At 46.2% G+C, this 12,601-nt stretch overlaps 1 protein-coding gene across 1 annotated transcript in view; it reads right to left on the reverse strand.

Moving 5' to 3' along the window:
* The window catches only part of Rcan2 (regulator of calcineurin 2), a 234,000-nt gene extending 225,064 nt beyond the window's left edge, over positions 1–8,936 (reverse strand). Inside the window, exon 1 of the mRNA XM_042265994.2 lies at positions 8,679–8,936. The gene's annotated coding sequence lies outside the window, so the exon portion shown is untranslated. The remainder of the gene's footprint in view (positions 1–8,678) is intronic.
* Between the last annotated feature and the right edge of the window lie 3,665 nt (positions 8,937–12,601).

Genomic DNA, 12,601 nt, shown 5'->3' on the forward strand with positions numbered 1-12,601 from the left:
AAAGAGCCTACCTTCTTATCCTATGTCTTTATTCAAAATTGTATACTATGCAGGCTAGTAAGATGATTCCTTGGGTAAAAATGCTTACCATAAGCCTGATGACCTGCATTCAGTCCTCCAAACACACATGGCAGGAGGAAAATCCCACCACCCCATGCTGTCCTCCGACATCCTCTTGTGTTCTGTGGCACACATGCCTGCCCCAACGTTCAAAATAAATAGGTAAGTACAATCAACTGTGTTTTAGCTTGGCATACTAATACATTGTGTTGTTCAGTAGAGGGTGAACAGAGATGTGTATCTGAAGCTTGCCTACAAAGAAGGAAAGGAGCTAGTCCAAACCCAAGGACACGGCAGAACTATGGTAAATGAACCTCATCATTGTTCATGTTGCAGGATCCAAACACTGGTTTTGCTGAACGGAGGACCCAGTGAGGCAGTTCTCGGTGAAGCAAAGGCATTGTCTTCTGCTCGGTTCTAGGTGCTTTGGAAGCCCAACAGACCCCATCAGCAGCCACCCAGGTCAACATCACATGTGTCAAGGCATCCATATGAGAAGCTGTTAGTTACGGGCGCCAGAAGAGACGCTGTTCACTCCACTGGACTTAATTATAAGCACTCAAGCATGTGGACTATCAGGCCCTTGTCTGACATCCTGATGTACCCCAGAGAAAATCTAACTTTCCATTGCTAACTGTCAAGCTCAAATATTCCCAGAGTGGGGCTGACTCTGCAAAGCATTGGTGCCAACTCTTACCTTCACATGAAGAGAGCCTACACACTGGGCAGAGGTGTAAGCCACATTCCCTTGCACTACTTTGCCAAGTTGTTTGCTACTTCGCGCTCCTAGAAAAGCAGCAGGTGTCTGCCACGCAAACGTAAGGCCTTGAGTTTGAATCTCTAGCACTCACAAAACATGGCGGCTTGCATAGGTCATCTCAATGGTGCTGGGTAGAAGGACCTGGAGCAGAGCCCTGGAGCTTGCTGCCTGGCCACTCTAGTAAACTTGGTGAGCTCCAGGTTCATTGAGAGACCCTATCTCAAAAATTAAGGTGTATAGAAACAGATGGAGGCATTTGATACTGGCTTCTATGTAGACATGCACACAAGTATGTGTCTGTACCTGCACATGCATATGCACATCATCAGACATGTACACACATCTACACACAAAAAAATAAAATGAAAGTAGTATCAATTATTTAGGGAGAACCTTAGGAATTGGGCCTAGAAAAATAATCCAAAGTTTGTACACACACACACACACACACACACACACACACACACACACACACACAAATGTGCTCAAAGAGTTGTTCACAAGAGAGGCTAGAGAGATGATGGCTCCCTGGTTAAGAATGCTTGCTGCTCTTGCAGAGGACTAGAGTTTGGTTATGTACAAGACAACCAGCATCCACCTTGGCTTGCTTACAGTAGCCTGTAACACCAGTTCCCAGGCATCTGATGCCCTCTTCTGGCCTTCACAGGCACCTGCACTCATGGACATAGACACATACTTAAACAATATTAAAAATAATTTTATCTCAGTCTAGTTTATGACTTTTTGGATATTTAGAAATACGTTGAACGTCCACTCAAAGGCAGAAGAGTAAATGCATTACAGTAAACTTATTCTTGAAAAGATTTCGCACCTACCAAACCTAGTGCGGGGGGGGGGCAGGCTAGGGAGGTGACTGCATGGCCTAATGTGCTTACTACACAGCCACGAGGAGCTGAGTTTGGATCTCCAGCTCCCAATTGAAATCCAGACAAGACAGTGCATGTCTGTCACTCCAGGTCTTGGGGAAATGGGTAGAGACAGAAGGACCCACAGGATAGTCTAGTTGAAATGGTAAACTCTTGGTTTTAGTGGGAGAATAAGAAAGTAAGCTCAAGAGCAATTAAAGAAGATACTCAACATTGATTGACTTTTGACTTCTACAGTGTATGCATGCACACTCTCGCACCTGCAAATGTGCACACGCACCCATGAGTGTTCACAAAGGTCACTGACCTGCCCTGGTAACTTGTAACTTGTCTAAAACGTTTGGTGAAATGCACAGGAGGCAAAGTTCTCTGCACATTATGACCCTAGTTTTATATATATATATAGTTTTTATATATATATATATAGTTTTATATATATATATATAGTTTTTATATATATATACACACACACAAACAGAAAAGACTGGATGGAAAAAAATCAAAAATGCTCATAGTAATGTGCAATTTTAATTTTTCTATAATTTTCTCATTTCTAAAAATTTATATCAAAGAAAAATAAATACATAAGAAAAAATCCCTGGGTAGGATGTCTTTCCTGCTGAGTAGACAGATCTCGGCAGACAACTGGACATATTTCCAGCCTCCTGCCTGTCACTCAAACCTGATGTGAACCCTGGTGATGACTTTCTCTTCTTGCTCTGTGCCTATCCCATCCTCGACCTTGACTTTGACTTCCAGCATCTGTTTATAGTGAAACACCCTTTGCCAAGTCACCTCTTCCTTACATACCACATTCTCCTTCCCCTCCAGACCTGATTCCATGATTGACCAGCCTTGACCTTGGTTGGCTAGCTTGTGTTATTAACAACACATTAGTTAATCTTGAAGGAAACAAGTTTTTTTTTTTTTTTTGTACCAAGGAACAGAGCAAGTAGATCCAGTTTCCTTAATGCATGACATAATTGGGTTATTTTTAATTTTTTAAATTCTATTTTATGTATAAGTATGGGTGTTTTGCTTGCATGTATACCTGTGTACTGTAAGCATGCAGTGACTGTGGAGACCAGAAGAGGGTGTTGGATCCCTTGGAACTGGAGTTACAGATGACTTGCGCTGCCATGTTGGTCCTGGGAATTGAACCAGGTCCATTGTCCTCTGAAAGAGCAGTCAATGTTCTTAACTACTGAGCCATCTCTCCAGTCTGGACATACATGTTTTTAAGACACAGAGTACCTCTCTCACCTCACAGACATAGTCCTCTACCAGACCCCACTCTTAGAGTTTTTTGGGGGGGGGGTTGTTTGTTTTTGTTTTTGTTTTTGTTTTTGTTTTTGTTTTTGTTTTTGTTTTTGTTTTTGGAGACAGGGTTTCTCTGTGTAGCTTTGCTCCTTTCCTGGAACTCACTCGGTAGCCCAGGCTGGCCTCGAACTCACAGAGATCCACCTGGCTCTGCCTCCTGAGTGCTGGGATTAAAGGCGTGTGCCACCACCGCCCAACCCTAGAGTTCTTTACTGTGACAGTTATCCTTAACATCTGTACAGAGCATTCTATTCTTCAGTGCGCAGAGTGGGTGGAGCCCAGCCACCCTCACCTCTCTGTGAGGTAGGGAGATTGTTTTCCTAATTTGCAGCTCAGAGGCCTGGCACTAGGTAGCTTATCCCCCTGGACTCCTGGAGTGTGCTTATCTGTAGATAGTAACACTCGTGCCCATTCCCCAAGTTTGTAAGGTCTGGAGAAGACGATGCACACAGCCCGCTGAACCAAGTGTTGAAACTGGAGCAGCAACACACAAATGCCAGTTCCAACAACTGCTAGGTCAGTGGCAAGTTCAAGGTCACGTAGCTGGGAGCAAGTACAGCGGGGCTGAAGTCCAAGCTTTTTAGACCCCATTCCCAATGCTGTAAGAGAGGTATTATGGGGTGGCCCGTGGCAGAATAAATCTGTTAGAACAAGGTAGTTATTCCCTCAAAGAACTCAGGCAATAGTTTTAAAAAGCTAGGGTCTCATTCACAGTGCATGTATTTTATTCTTTAGTCCAACAGTGAGCATTCACATATCTTTTAGTGCATGCGCTCTACAATGTAGAAACTCCACATTTTAGTCATTGTTTCACAGTGAGCTGAGCACAGAGAGCTCAGATGTGAAATTACAGTCCTCTCCTTCCCTGTGACGGGAGACATTTCTATGAACATTGTAGACTGTGGGAAACGTAAGCTCTTTCTGGAAGCACTTCTTTAACATCTAGAAAGTACCAGAATTCCTTATCAATTTCACAATGTCTTCGGCTAAGTTTAAAAGGCTTTTTGACTCATATACTAGGTGAATTAAGTTAACCTGTGAAAAAAACAACACCTGGAAGTCCATAGCACAAGGGGAAAAACAAGGACAAGAAGCATTTTAGAAGGCGAGGAGGGATGAGGAATTAGGGAAAATGAAAGGCAGGTACAGGCTCCACAGGAAAGGGAGTCACTCTGCATCTTCTCAGAGTCATGTGTTGGAAGGCATTTGTGTGTGTGTGTGTGTGTGTGTGTGTGTGTGTGTATGTGTGTGTGTGCATGCGCGCGCGCCTCATCTCAGCAATCTCCCTATGGTAGGTGCTACCCAAAGCAGGAGTAGATCTTAACTTCATAGTCAGGGAGCTGGTAAAGTGAGTAAATGCCAGTGTGGCGGCATGCACTTGTAATCCCAGGAGTAGGAGGCCGAGACAGGAGGATCCCTGTGACTCACTGGCTCACGAGTCTAGCCTAACTGGTGAGCTCCAGGCTGATGAGAAGCCTTGTCTCAAAGGAGGTGGTTAGCATTCCTGAGGATTCCACGTGAGGTTGTCATCCAGCCTCCACATCATACACATATGAGCACATGCTTCTGCACACACATGGACATGCATACACAAATAAATATACACATAACTTTAAACAAAGGATGACAGGATAGTAAAGCATCTTCAGAGACACTTTGCTTTTCCTTTCTATGCATCTGTTGTCCTGGGGATGAAGGGTGTGGCCCAATTTCTAGAGTATTTTCAGTGAGACCAACCTCTTTTTTTTTTTTTTTTTTTTTTTTTGGATACAGGGTTTCTCTGTGTAGTTTTGGTGCCTGTCCTGGATCTCACTTTGTAGACCAGGTTGGCCTCGAACTCACAGAGATCTGCCTGGCTCTGCCTCCCAAGTACTGGGATTAAAGGTGTGGACCACCCACGCCCCGCAATGAGGCCAACTTTAATTCAGCACCTAGTTCCTGTTACGTTTCAATTCCCATAGCTACCTTACTAGATGCTTACTAATTTCCCTAGTTTTTTGTTTTTGTTTTTGTTTTCATGATGAGGAAACATTCAGAATCTAAGTAACATGTCTGAAGTAAAGAATGGGATCACTGCCTATGGGAGAGTCTTCTAACTTGGTACCCTTTAGCTGAGCTCTCTCAACATTAGACTCTCCCATTACCTCTGTACTTCTAGTTATGCCATGTCAAGCCATTAAGAACAAAGTACCCATGCAGGCATGAATGGAACACAGATCTGCAGCGCTAGAAGACAAACCCGGAACAGGATGCCAGGACTTCAGAACACAGAGATTACTTACAGAATACCGAGCCAATTTCTTCTGCCGTTACAATCAAAATAACGCAGCCTGAAGAGAGAACTCAGCAGGTAAGAGCGCTTGCTGCTCTTCCAGAGGACCCATGTTCAGTTCCCAGCACCCACCTTAGGCAGCTCACAACTGCCTGTAACTCTAGCTCCAATGGATCTCTACCCCTCTTTTGACCTCGGCAGCCACCCCCAGACATGTACACACACACACACACACACACACACACACACACACACACACACACTAAAAACAATGAGTTTTAAAATAAAATAGCCCAAGCCAGAGAGGAGATGTGAGATTGCAAAGGTTTCACTGTATATGCGATCAAGCACAGAACTCAGGGAGAAGCCGAGACTCCTGTCCAGCTCCGTTCTCTTCTGCAGCATTGGCCACAGGCATCCAAACATCAGGAAGGGATTATTTCAAAGCTATCAGTTCACACTGGTGATTGGCGACACTGCTCAGAACCTGGGCTCCAACACCAGGTGCACCCCTTACCAACTGTGTGCTCTAGACAACCTATTATTATTTCTTAGCCTTGCTTTCCTTATCAGTTCCTCGAGACTAACCGCAGGGCCGCCTAAGGTCAGCTGCAGGTTATCCAGTGATGACGGCCAGCGCGGAGTAAATGCCACACGTTCTAATGATTACCATTAGCAGTATTCACACAACAGAGTTAAAATGTTCACTTCTGGGGAGCGGGGAGCGTTAAAGGCAGAGACGATATCCTACTGCGGAGAGAGTTCACCTCCCTCTTCCCCAGAGGCAACACTTGATAGCCTCGGGAAGGAAGGAAAGCTAGAGCAGTAGACAGTTCCAGAACGAAGAAGCCCCCTTTGTAAACAGAAGTGCCTTGTTTGGATATTCAAAGGAAAAACCCAGTCCCTCTCAAACCTGCCCATCTTCATGAGCGCCTTACCTCACTCAAAGCTTGACCACGCCCCCACACGCCGGCGCCTTACCTCACTCAAAGCTTGACCACGCCCCCACACGCCGGCGCCTTACCTCACTCAAAGCTTGACCACGCCCCCACACGCCGAAGCCCCTCCTTCTTTACCAGTCCTCACCTGGAGACAAAGTGCCACCGATTTGCCCTGAAAAGGTTCCCTGTAGATTTTGCTTCTCTTGCCCCTGGCACCTGCTTCACGCACACCTCATGATCTGGGGAGGACGTGGAGGGACCTGAACCATACCAGTCGCCTAACACCTGAGTTCCCACTCTGTCGCCCTACTTCCCTCATCCTCCAGAGTCACGTTTGCGAAATATAAATGAGATCGAATCATTTCTCCTATGAGAGGCTGCATGGTGCCTCCTCTTCAGTAGAATCTGTTCAGAACCCCCAGCTCACCATAGCCTCCTCAGCTGCGATACCCTGTCACCTCATAACGAGGTGCTCTTGAACCTAACCTTTCTTTCTACACAAGATGCCTAGTGCCTTCTCCAGAGAATGCCAACCACCCACTGGGACCCGGTCCAAATGTGTACTCTCTGGCAGACTCCTCTAGATTCCTTCCACTCTCCCATCTCTTGGCTCCCACTGACCTCGCTCCTTTCTACATTAAATGCTCACTATGCTGAATCACTACCATTTATTTTCTGCTGGATTCTTTTCTGGGAAGTCTAGGGCCTCGTCTCTTTTCACCCCTAGCACAGAGCCTGCACAGACACAGTAGGTGCTCACCGAATAGCAGGTCAATAAACCGGCGCAGAGAATTAAAGAAGTGGGTAAATGCAACCTCCGTGGTCCCCGTCAACGTCGGACCCGATAAAAAGAACGCCCATCCCCGCCACACACCTGAGAATCTGCAGTTATGCAAGTGTGATGAGTACTTGCAAATGAGAAAGCTCTCGAGTTCCCACTTGTGTTAAATGTCCCTCACTGGGGAAAGCTGCATCCTCCCAGATTTAGATGGCTTGTGAAGGACCTGCACACATTCAGCATTTTCTAAGATCTTACAATCTGGTCACTTTAGTTGAGGACACTTCTCCCTCCCCAAATCATCTTACCAGATTCAGGTAATAGGTGCTCAGTAAATACTGATTTGATTTGCAGTGGATTGGAAAGCCAAGCACAACTCCTATTTCAGGCTAATTGAGCTCAGTGACCGGTCATAGGTGGTATAATAGCTCCATAAGGCTAAAAGGAAAATCAATGCGGCTCCTGAAAAGCTGCCCAGGGTTCAGTCCTGCAACCCACAGCCCATGCTGGCCTGCTTCTTGACTCATCCTACCTACTGTCCATATCTATCTTTATGATCTCCTGGAACCCAGATCCTGGTCAGCAAGATCGACCAAATGGCCACAACTCCCTTGTTATGTATTTTGAACTTACTGTAATTAAGAACAATGGATGGAAGTTAAGTTATGTAGCAAAAATGCATCGTTTTTCCTAAAAGTCTTGCTATACATGAATTCTGGCTAAAGAATGCTTTCACATCCTTTCGTCTCCGTCCGTGGAAAATGCTAGGGCTGCATAATTAAAGAGAAACAAGAAACACTTTTTGTTGTTGTTTTTGCTAAAGCAAGATTTTTTTTAAAACATCGCTTTGGCAGTGGGTGTAATAGTCCTCCGCTGACCACTTCGACCCCGGCGTAAGAAAAAGGAGAGTGTCGAAGCATGCAATCTGCTCAAATCCATCTCAGATAAGAAAAAAAAGACAGCAAGGCCTTAGGGGAATAAATCATTAACCAAAAGTCAAACCGAGGCACCCTGGAAACCAACGAGATCCAGAGGGAGCCGAGAGGGATCAGGTGGCCGAGACGGACTGCCCTGTCCCCTCCGATGACTTCTGAAGAGAAAAGCCTGACAGGCACGACGGACCCGGCACACCGCGCTCCTGACCATGTCACTTTTCAAACTTGAAGTTATTTTTAGATGACCCAAGCCGGCTAAGCCCAGGCAGGACAATTCTCAGCCCGCTGTGTCCAAAAGCCCCTTTCCCCCTCCCTAACAAATTTGGCAAAGCTTGGTTAGACAGGGGTCTCCTCGTTTTCTCCCTTTCTCTCTGTGTTGTTCCTCTCCCCCAGCTCCCTCTCTAAGCCCAACGCCCAGGACAACCGAGTTATTCTGAACCCTCAAGTCCGTATGCACCTGCTGCTGCACCTGGGAGGGTGGACCCTTGGCCAGTAGGAATGGGGAGGGGGCTCTTGGAGATGAGCGCCTCCTAGAGGGGGTCATGGGAGAACTGTCCCCGGGGATGCTTTGGGGACTGGCCACTAGATCTCTCCAGCTGCTCCAGCCTTGCCCTTAAATGCCGCGGTCCTGGATTCCCACTGCCCAGGTCCCCTGGCACCCAGCCGTTCAGCCCTGGTGGGACAGGGGACAGGGGTGATAGGGCCTGCGCCGTTACGTAACCGACCTGCAGGGCGTCTTCGATGCGCCGCGGAGGCGGCGGCGACAGTGGCGGCGGCTCGGGGGTCCTCGGGGCGGAAGGCTGCGGGCGCGGCTCTGCCTGCTCACCTGACGGCGGGGCGAGCGCGGTGCCCGCGGACCTGGGCGTGGGGCGGTGCGCACTGCGCGCCGCCTCCCGCTCTCCGGGTCGCGGGGTCACCCGAGCTGTGCCTCCTGCCGGTGCTCCCGCAACCACCGCCGCCGTCACCCGGGACAAAGCGGCTCCGGGGAGGGGCCGAGCCGGCGGCTCTCGCCCTAGCCAGTGGAGATGGGCGCGCCCCCAGCTCCGACTCATCGGGCCAACCTCCAATCAGACCCCAGGGAAGCCAAAGCCCCTGCCTGGCCTCCTCTGGTCGCCTCCCTCCTGACCAGGCGCCCTTCTGGGTCCCCCACCCACCTCCACCTCCTGGGCTCCCACTCTGAGCTCAGCTGCACACCCCTCCTCTGCGATCGCGGGGCGCGCTCGACCCTTTGCAAGAATCTGACACAGAAGCCTGTCCCCAAAGGCACTGCCTTTCCAAGAAGAGACTACCGGGTCACTGCCCGGGTGTGAGCCTTTTTTGAGGGTTAAGTGGGGGAGGGTCGCCCCTGGAGCTAAGCATCTGCATACAAGAACACCGAAAATAAACGGGCAGCGAAGAAACTGTGGTGGGCAGGACTGAGAGATTGTTTTCTTACAGGTCGACCTCTGGCTAGCTAACTGGGGAACTGTCTGGAAGCCACTCTTGAGTGCTGAAGAGCTTCTGTGCTGGGTGGGTGCTGGCGCCCTCTGGCTGGGGCTCTGAGTGCGCCCTGCCCGCGTCGCTGCAAGTGCCCTGTGCGGGCTTCACAGCTTTGCCAAAGCAGGACTCAGAGCCGTCAGACCTGGGGACAGCAGAACTTGGGCTTTCCGGGACTCCTCCTACTGTGTGAGAGCCTGGAACACTAGGAAATGGGAGGCTGGTATTCCAAAGGATAAGGATGGCTGGAAGTGAAACGGGATCGGGAAGATTTACTTCCCATCAAAATGAACCACTTGAAGATTCTGCAAAATGAAGCAACTCAAGGACAAGGAAGCCTGTGACTAGTGGTGGCACAGATGAGGACAGGACTGAATCTCATGGCAGGAAAACATCAATCACAAAACGATTAGAGTGAAGACCATAGAAACTGAAGACGGATGGTGCAGACCAGCCTGAGCGAGGAGAGAATCACAGATAGAAATGAATCCTGTTTCTTGTAGCCTTTCTCATTGTCATATACTTGGGCCCTTTCTTGTGTCTAGAATCCACTTCATCGGTGCTTAATAACAGTATCAAAACTGCATTGAAGTAATACCACAAAACAGTCTTGTGTGTGTGTGTGTGTGTGTGTGTGTGTGTGTGTGTGTGTGTGTGTGTCTGTCTGTCTGTCTCTGTCTCTATGTGTATGTATGTGCTTGTGTGTATGTGTGTGTGATGATATGGCTCTTCTCTTTGCTTAGTCTGCATTAACATAAACACAGCACTAAATAAACATTTCAGAGTTGAAAATGTCCTTTGACTTCATCATCTTTTGGACACATGCATCTTAAATGTTTGTTAATTTGGATGAATTACCATTTGGGAGAGATTTTTTTTGAAAGGACATTCTTTTTTTCTTTCTTTTTTTTTTTTTTTTTTTTTGGTTTTTTTTCGAGACAGGGTTTCTCTGTGTAGCTTTGCGCCTTTCCTGGAGCTCACTTGGTAGCCCAGGCTGGCCTCGAACTCACAGAGATCCGCCTGCCTCTGCCTCCCAAGTGCTGGGATTAAAGGTGTGCGCCACCACACCCAGCTCGAAAGGACATTCTTATATCAAGCAAAAAATACCTCTAGAATTTTCCCTCATAGGCTATAGCTCACATGTGAAAGTGCTCATAGAGACCAAGTCCAATTCCTCTTCCCACAGACTGTTTTTGAAGCATAGGATGGTAGCTATGGTGTCTAACTCACCCTGAGCTTTCCCTTTTCAGGTAACGGATCTTCAACTCTTTCCACAAAATTTCACTGCAGTAGTTACTACAACTACCAGTGTGTTGACTTTATCGTAATGAGGTCCATTTCTGTGAGTACATATTTACATAAAATAAAATACTTGATTACAGAATATATTTTTGCAGAAATTTTTGAAAATTGGAAAAGCAAATTTTTTTTTGTCAGTGTGCGGTGTGTGTGAATGTGGACTCCAGTGTGCCACAGTACACGTGTGTAGGGCAGAGGACCACCCCAGGTGCTAGTCCTCACCTTGTACCTTGTTTGAGACAGGGTCTCTGTTGTTCCCCTGTGGGCCAGGCTATCCGAGTTTCCTGGGATTTTCTTGTCTCTGCCTCCCATCATACTATAGAAGTAGTGGGATCACAGATGCATTCTGCCTGGTGTTGCTTGGGTTTGGGGGTTCAAACCCAGGTCTTCTTGCTTATGCAGCTTTAGCTCTTTGGCTGGTACACAGTGACCTTAAATGTGTGTTCACTGTTACAAAAATCAACATGGCCATCTCCCTACCACCTGGATACAGGTAATTTTACTTTTCTAGACTCTTTCCTGAAGTTTTCATAGCTATACATATTTCTCCTTCTTCTGCAGAGGTAAAGTCTCCATTGGTCAGTTTGTGTGTTGACTAGAAGGTAAAAATCAAGAAACCAAACTTATCTTCATTTGGTTCATTTTAAAGAAAGGTATATTATCATTAGAGAAAAATAATTTGTGGGGGCTGATTTTGAAAGTATTTTGGGGAACAGGAGTCAGGCTCATGGGTGGCTAATATGAAGGCTGATAGTAAAATTATGTTGTTAACATTTACTGAGCACATATATGCCAAGCTCTATGAAAATCGGTTTGTATTTATGAATCTATTTAACTCTCCCTGGAACCCTAGTAGCTAGATAAAAAATATTAACCCATAGAAATAATGAAAATAGGGCCAGTGAGATGGCTTGGCCAGTAAGGATGCCTGCTGCTAAGCCTGATGATTTGGGTTTGAGCTCCAGAACCCACATAGTGAACTGACTTGCATATATGGGTCATGGCATGCACATGTGCACACACATACACCCAGACAGATGCTATATAAACACAATGAAAGAAGGGAAAAGAAAGGAAGGAAGGGAAGACAGGAAGATTAAATGCAAGACTTTCCAAGATAACAAGTGCAATAGCTAATAGCTAAATCCAAATGTAGACACTGGCTGTAGACCCCCGCTTGACAAGACTGGACCTTGATACTTGTTATATTATGAATGTACGCCTCTTTTAACATCCAAGGATTCTAATAAGATTAAAAGTCCTATTCTATTTTTACTTTGAGACTAGATCACTATGGTTTCTGAGACTGGCCTGGCTCCCAAGACAGCTTGATGTTAAATGTCTCTATAATTACCTATTGAGCAAGATTGGTTTGAATGAACCTGGATGATTAAACTCAACAGTGTTTGATAACGTTATTTTTATGGGTAAATATTTTTTCTCATGTCAACATATGATTCCAACATTTAAATCTTTTTTAATTAGGCAAATTTGTGTAACAAAATTCACTATTTTATTCACTTCAAAGTGAACAATTTAGTGGACTTTTAGTACATATACAGAGCCATATACATATACATATATATATATATTCATTGTTATCTAGTTCTAGATTTTTTTTAACCACAAGAGGAAACCTCATACCCATTATGTAGTCACCTTCAATTCTCTACCTTCACACCAATGCGTTGTGAACCATTTGTCCGATCCGTCTCTTTAGACTTGCCTATGTGGACATTTCATGCAAATGAATTCATATAATATGTGACCTCTCACATCTGGCTTCTTTCACTTGACATATGTTACGTTTTCAAGGTCTATGTACATCATAGCATTACCAGCACCCCATTCCTTTCTGCGAAAAACCAGGACC

Source organism: Peromyscus maniculatus, chromosome 21 (genome assembly GCF_049852395.1).
Source record: "Peromyscus maniculatus bairdii isolate BWxNUB_F1_BW_parent chromosome 21, HU_Pman_BW_mat_3.1, whole genome shotgun sequence".
Classification (NCBI taxonomy): Eukaryota; Metazoa; Chordata; class Mammalia; order Rodentia; family Cricetidae; genus Peromyscus; species Peromyscus maniculatus.